The following is a 6,089-nucleotide window of genomic DNA, read 5'->3' as shown; positions in this document are numbered from 1 at the left end:
TATATATAATGCGACTTAATCGTCCTTTCAGCACAATCAGCACAATCAAAAATGATATTAAATCATTTTAAATGCAACAGCATTAAAATCCATTAAGCTGGAAAACTCTTCTGGTTATTTTAAAGTCGATTTTATGATTCGTTATTCATGAAATAAAAATCTAACTATATATCGTTATATGCAATCTTACTTATCTATAATTTACAGTATAACACAAACTAGTGGTAATTGAATTCCAATATTTCTAATTAATTGATTATGTTTTATTTGTTGCCAGATATTTTGGGCTACTGACATAAATATTCTTTTTTGTGTGAGTTTAATTACGTAATATCTTGTTGGTTTCATGACATTTCTTTAGCATTTGTAATGGTGAGGTGGGGGTGTTTTGTTAACTAAAAATCTAGCTGGGCCTATTTTCTACATGCTATAGCATATATCTATTTTCTTTTCAAAATATGAGTTAGAATACTATTTTACATAGCATAGAATACTATTTTCATCAATATTCATTACCTGTGAATGTGTGAATTATGTGAATTATGGTATTTGTCAGATGATAAAATACAGAACACATATATATATATATATGCTTGACCATATAAGCTAAGCTCCTTACCAACAGGTGCTCGCAATGATTAAGGCTGAAATAGAAGGTAGAAAATGCTAATTTCTAACATCGTATATTATCCACATTAGCAAATCAAATCCATTGAACTCTAACAAAATGTATGGACGTGTTGGCTCTTACAACTCTAATAAAAGAAACTGACTGACTTGGAATTATATTCAACAGACATATTTTTTTATTATCAACATCCCTAGGACAAAATGCACGCATCGAAACTAACTCAAGATTTAAACTATGTTAGATAGTCAACATGAATTCTTACTGCCATGTTTAGTAAATGCTGCAGGGAGTTAACATGGTAAGGTCCCGATAAGGATAAGCAAAGTAAGAGCAGCATTTTCTCTACAAGCCGTTATAAGACCAAATAGGGTAAAAATAATAACAAATTTAGCATGCTGAATTCCATTCAAGAAGTTTTATTATTGTTGGGTAGCTCTGATTCTTGAGGATAGATCATGCAAAACGTAAACATGGCGCCTTTGTCAAATGACCTTAATTTTATAGTTTACATAGAGTAAAACTATGTTGTTGACGTTTTCTGTTATCTGCACTTATTCAAGTAATAGCAACATTTGTTTTTCCAGGAACTCCTTTTTAGTCTTTGCTGTTTTAGTTGCAGCTACTACTGTTTTTGTTGCAACTACTGCTGTTTTTGTACCTCTAAGTTAGCTCTGATCAACCAAACTTATGATGAAAAACATTACAGTTATTCCCATCCTGCCTTTTTTTATAAGTAGTCCGATTATTCAATATATAATTTTCATGAAACATCAGGGTTTGATTTGACGGAGACTTGGCTAGTATTTCTAGCAGTATAGTGACCCTACAAAGGCATTTTTGTTGGCTCACTGCTATTGATGTTATTGTTGTGGGTTATAAGAAACAAACTGTATTACGTTTCAAACATTAGAAGACAGTTTCTTATATGACCATCTAACATAAAGCAGCAGACTTATTCAAGAAAAATTACTGCCGCTGTATTAACATTCTTTAACTTCAGCGCGGACGTAATCTATTTCCCAGCTTCCAGCACACTAATATTTGCTTCGTAAAGAATTTTATCGGATACTTCCTGTCACCATCTAACGGTCAATGTCTTGCCTAAAGCTGTCTTTAATTCGGTTCATTAATAATTCTTATATTTAATATGAAGACACTCGTTAGTCAGTTTCAGAATTTCATATTGAACATATTTGAATGTAAAATTATACTTCTTGATATTTTATTAGGAGTAATATTAGAGAAAAGAACAACAATAATAATAATAGTAACGGTTTCGAATCTTGGCACAATGCGAGTAAATTTAGGAGAATGGGCAAGTCAATTACATCACACCCAGTACTTGACTGGTATTTAATTTATTGATTCCGAAAGGATGAAAGGTGATTTCGTCCTTGGCGGAGTTTATAAAGAGCCGGAAGAAATACCGCTAAGTATTTTATCCAGCACACTGACGATTCCGCCATAATAACAATAGTTTATTAGCTATTAGAGTCTCAATACAATGAAAACCACGGGGCTTTACCAAAATGTGTAGATTAGGACAAACTAGCTGCATAAAATGGAAGGGTTAGACGAAAGACGTTATATTTTTTAAAATGGGGAAAAGTTAAAATTTTGTCTAACATGCATCTAATTGAATTGAAAAAAAGATCATATAAACACATGCAATAATCAAAGTATCTAGTTTAAATAGAAAATGAAACAGAAAACCACTTTTAAAATCTGTCCTCAGGCAGATGAGGAGCCTCTGGCTAAGTCGAGTTAGAACCACCCTGCACATCTGCCGAACAGTCGACGATCGTACAACCACCTTACTGAAAAAGATGCCTGTTAACACTTTTTTGTGGTGGTTGGGATAGGAAACAACACAGGTCCTCGGGGTGCTCTTGTTTCAATTGATTATTAAAAAATTTCATGTTTTTAGTTGATATTCCGTCATTTAGCTCTTATATTCCAGCTCTATTAGTTCCTTGGTGACGAACACACCCAGGAGACACTGACCACCTCACGAATATGTTATTTTGTCTATCAAACTCTGCTTTGGCTTTCGGGAGATAGTAAAATTTAAATCTTCGAATATCCTGCCATTGTCATTATTGTTGTCCTGAGGAATTTGTGGGAGAACTCTTTCTTACCTTTGGTGCTAGTTTCTGTTGTGCTTCGCGTTAGCAGTTTTTTCTTTTCCTTTTTCAATTTAGCTTCTTTTCAAGCACTTAGGGACAATTTTCCGTCACCATCTTGTTATACTTTCTATTTTTTTGTTACTCCTCATAACAGAGAGCCTTCAAGTAGCTTTTGCTGCCGAAAGCATATCAGCTGGGCCTTTTCACCTGTGCCATCAGTCTCATCGTTTAGTTTCTGAGCCCATAACAAAGCAGGGCTCTGTAATGGCTCGGTTTTCGAGAGGGGTTATAAGTGCCTGAAAGTACATGCTCTTCTCCCGACCAAATGTTGTTTTCGTAATCTCAACGCTTATAAATCTCCCATATTCTCCAACACTGCTAAAGACATCAACTTTGTTGTATTGTCGTCCACGTGTGCCGACACAACCTTCCCTCAGGAACAACAGGTGAGGACACTTTTGACAGACTGAGTGTGATTAGAATTAGTTCTGATAAATAGCCATTTATTCTGACCACTGAACAAGAGCCGCAGATCACTGAGGCGATATACCTTAGTCCAATGTTTCTCGTTTACGAGGAAACTCCACTCAGAATGTGGCGCTTGAGGACATTCTTATTACACTTTAGTCACGAATCAAAATCGGCCCCTTGTAATACCTTGATATAATGAGATAAACTTTGTTTTCAAAAATGAGATGGAAACCCTATTTTAACTGAGAGCATTTAACAAAAAAAAAAAGCAAAAAAAACAGGCATTGCAGTTTTTCAAAATGTCGTCTATAACATCCAGCTATTATGGTGACATTTTGTCTGATAATCAGCTTTTAGTCAAAAACCAATATTTGAACAAATACTACACTGGATATTATGAATAATATGTGACGGTGAAAATGGCCCATATCTTCTTTTTGCCAAAAACCATTTTTTGTTTTTGATAGTACATCACATATTTTTGTCGAACACAGAGAAACAAGTAAATGCCAATTATTAGATATTTACTTCTATGCATTCAGATTAATCTTTTCGAGTAATACTCTTTAAAAAAAATGAAAAAGAAAAATATTGTAAATGCTGAAGCTGAAAATTCAAGCCGTTCCAATTCTAGTTGTAGTCTTTGTTAACAGATTAACGATTAACAAACATATGCAAGCGGGCATTTCTCGCCTCAGTTACTGGTTTTATTTATCATTATTAAGTAATTTTCCCCTCTTTTTCCCACTCTCTCTTTCCATTCTACACCGATATTCCAAAGAAAAAATAATTTTGATAATGAACTTATCCCGTCCTGCAGTTATTTTTTTTTTTATGCATTATTTGTCATTTTGTTCTCTCTCGCTCTCTTTCTCTCTTTCTCTCTCTCTTTCTATCTCTCCACCCCTCTCTCTCTCTACATATATGTATCCATATATCTGAAGATTATATATTTATATATATATATATATATGTGTGTGCGTGTGTGTATGTGTGTGTATAGGTATGTATATACATATTTATATATATAAATATATACATACATACATATATATATATATATATCTATATATATATATATATATATATATATATATATATATATACGCTCACACACACACACGAATATGTGTATGAAACCAGAACCTTACACGATACACTTATTTTAAATGCGTAGGTTGATAAACGCTGGAATTCAATAAATTAAAAATCAGCAATAAAAATCATATCTCTTGTGGTCGTACATTGCAATGCAACAAACTATCCCACTACATGAATAACAGTGTGATATTACTAAAGGGAGTATTTTCTTCTTACATCGAAGCGGTAGGTATGTTGATGATTCAGAAGGCTCATTTCATACATTTAAAGTACACCCTTGGTATAGCTAGTTGGCAAACAGATTGTGTGAATTGATATTACGAACTATGCAAGCTTTGAAAAGACTGAGGAGCCCTTCCTTGTTCTATTTGTAAGAGATTTGAAAATGAGAATGCGCTATGGATCGACTTCAAACAGATGTTCAGTGACGAACAGATGGCTAAAATGGGCATCTGCTTTTAATTTTTCCATCTATCTCTTTGAATTTATGCGTTTGTTTTCTGTAATATACATTTAAAATCCTATCCCAACAATGTTTTAGACATAGAATATTAAGGTGGTGCTCCAGCATGGCCAGTCAAATGACTGAAACAAGTAAAAGAATAAAACATTAATTTTAATGATTTGTATTTAGAAATCGGAATTTCCAGAAACATCCTTCTCTTTCTAATTGCCAATGCAGTATTTTAAAAGAATTAAGCTGCGTTTGACCTTATAAGCGGCATAAGAATCATTGATGTATCTTGCTAACATGTTTAAATGTTAACTGTAAAAAGACTTGAGTGGTTTTGTTTCTGCCCCTGTTACTCTCTTCCCACCACACACACATACACACACATACATACATAGACACATACAAACTCACACACACTCACACACACACGCACAAGCACACACACAAACAGGCACACACACGCGCATATACATATGCATATACATATATATCTGCACCGCTAGATGCGCCTGGACGAGCTGTTAGGTGTCCCAGCCGTGAGGGATCGATACTAGATGTGTCGAAACGATTGTCGTAATTAATAAAGATTCTCGTATATTCCATCTTCCGTCTTTCATTTATCATATATACGTGCATTCTTTTATTCTTTTACTTGTTTCAGCCATTTGATTGCAGCCATGCTGCAGCACTGCCTGGAAGAGTGTTAGTCGAAGAAATCAACACCAGGACTTATTCTTTGTAAGCTTAGTGCTTATTCTATCGGGTTCTTTTGCCGAACCGCTAGTTACTGGGACATAAACATAGCAGCATCGGTTTTCAAGCGATGGCACGGAAACAAAAACACATACATACATACATACATACATACATACATACATATGTCTTCTTCCTCTCCGCCACCTCCTTCCTGACTTTACTACTATTGCTGTTCAGAATAACATCTACGCAAATATTATAAACAATACATTCAAAAGAGATGTCTCAAGAATTCAATCACTACTACCATCCACAACAAGCCACTTTTAGGGCACTTGACCATTTAACATCCTACTACTGTCATACCACTCCCACATTCTTCTTCTTCTTCTTCTTCTTCTTCTTCTTCTTCTTCTTCTTCTCTGCCAAGAATTCACCACGACCTCGAACCCAGGCAGAAACAAGAAAAATGCTCCTTGTATTTGAATACTATGCAAATATTCTTTTAAAAAACTTTTCTTTTAATTTTTCTAAAAATTGTTTTCCATATATATCAATTCATGTGTTCCTTTTCACCGTTCTACACACACACACACATACTTATATATAT

The sequence above is a fragment of the Octopus bimaculoides genome, chromosome 4, assembly GCF_001194135.2.
Source record: "Octopus bimaculoides isolate UCB-OBI-ISO-001 chromosome 4, ASM119413v2, whole genome shotgun sequence".
Taxonomy (NCBI): Eukaryota; Metazoa; Mollusca; class Cephalopoda; order Octopoda; family Octopodidae; genus Octopus; species Octopus bimaculoides.
The sequence above is the reverse complement of the archived record's forward strand: the minus strand, read 5'-3'. Positions refer to the sequence as shown.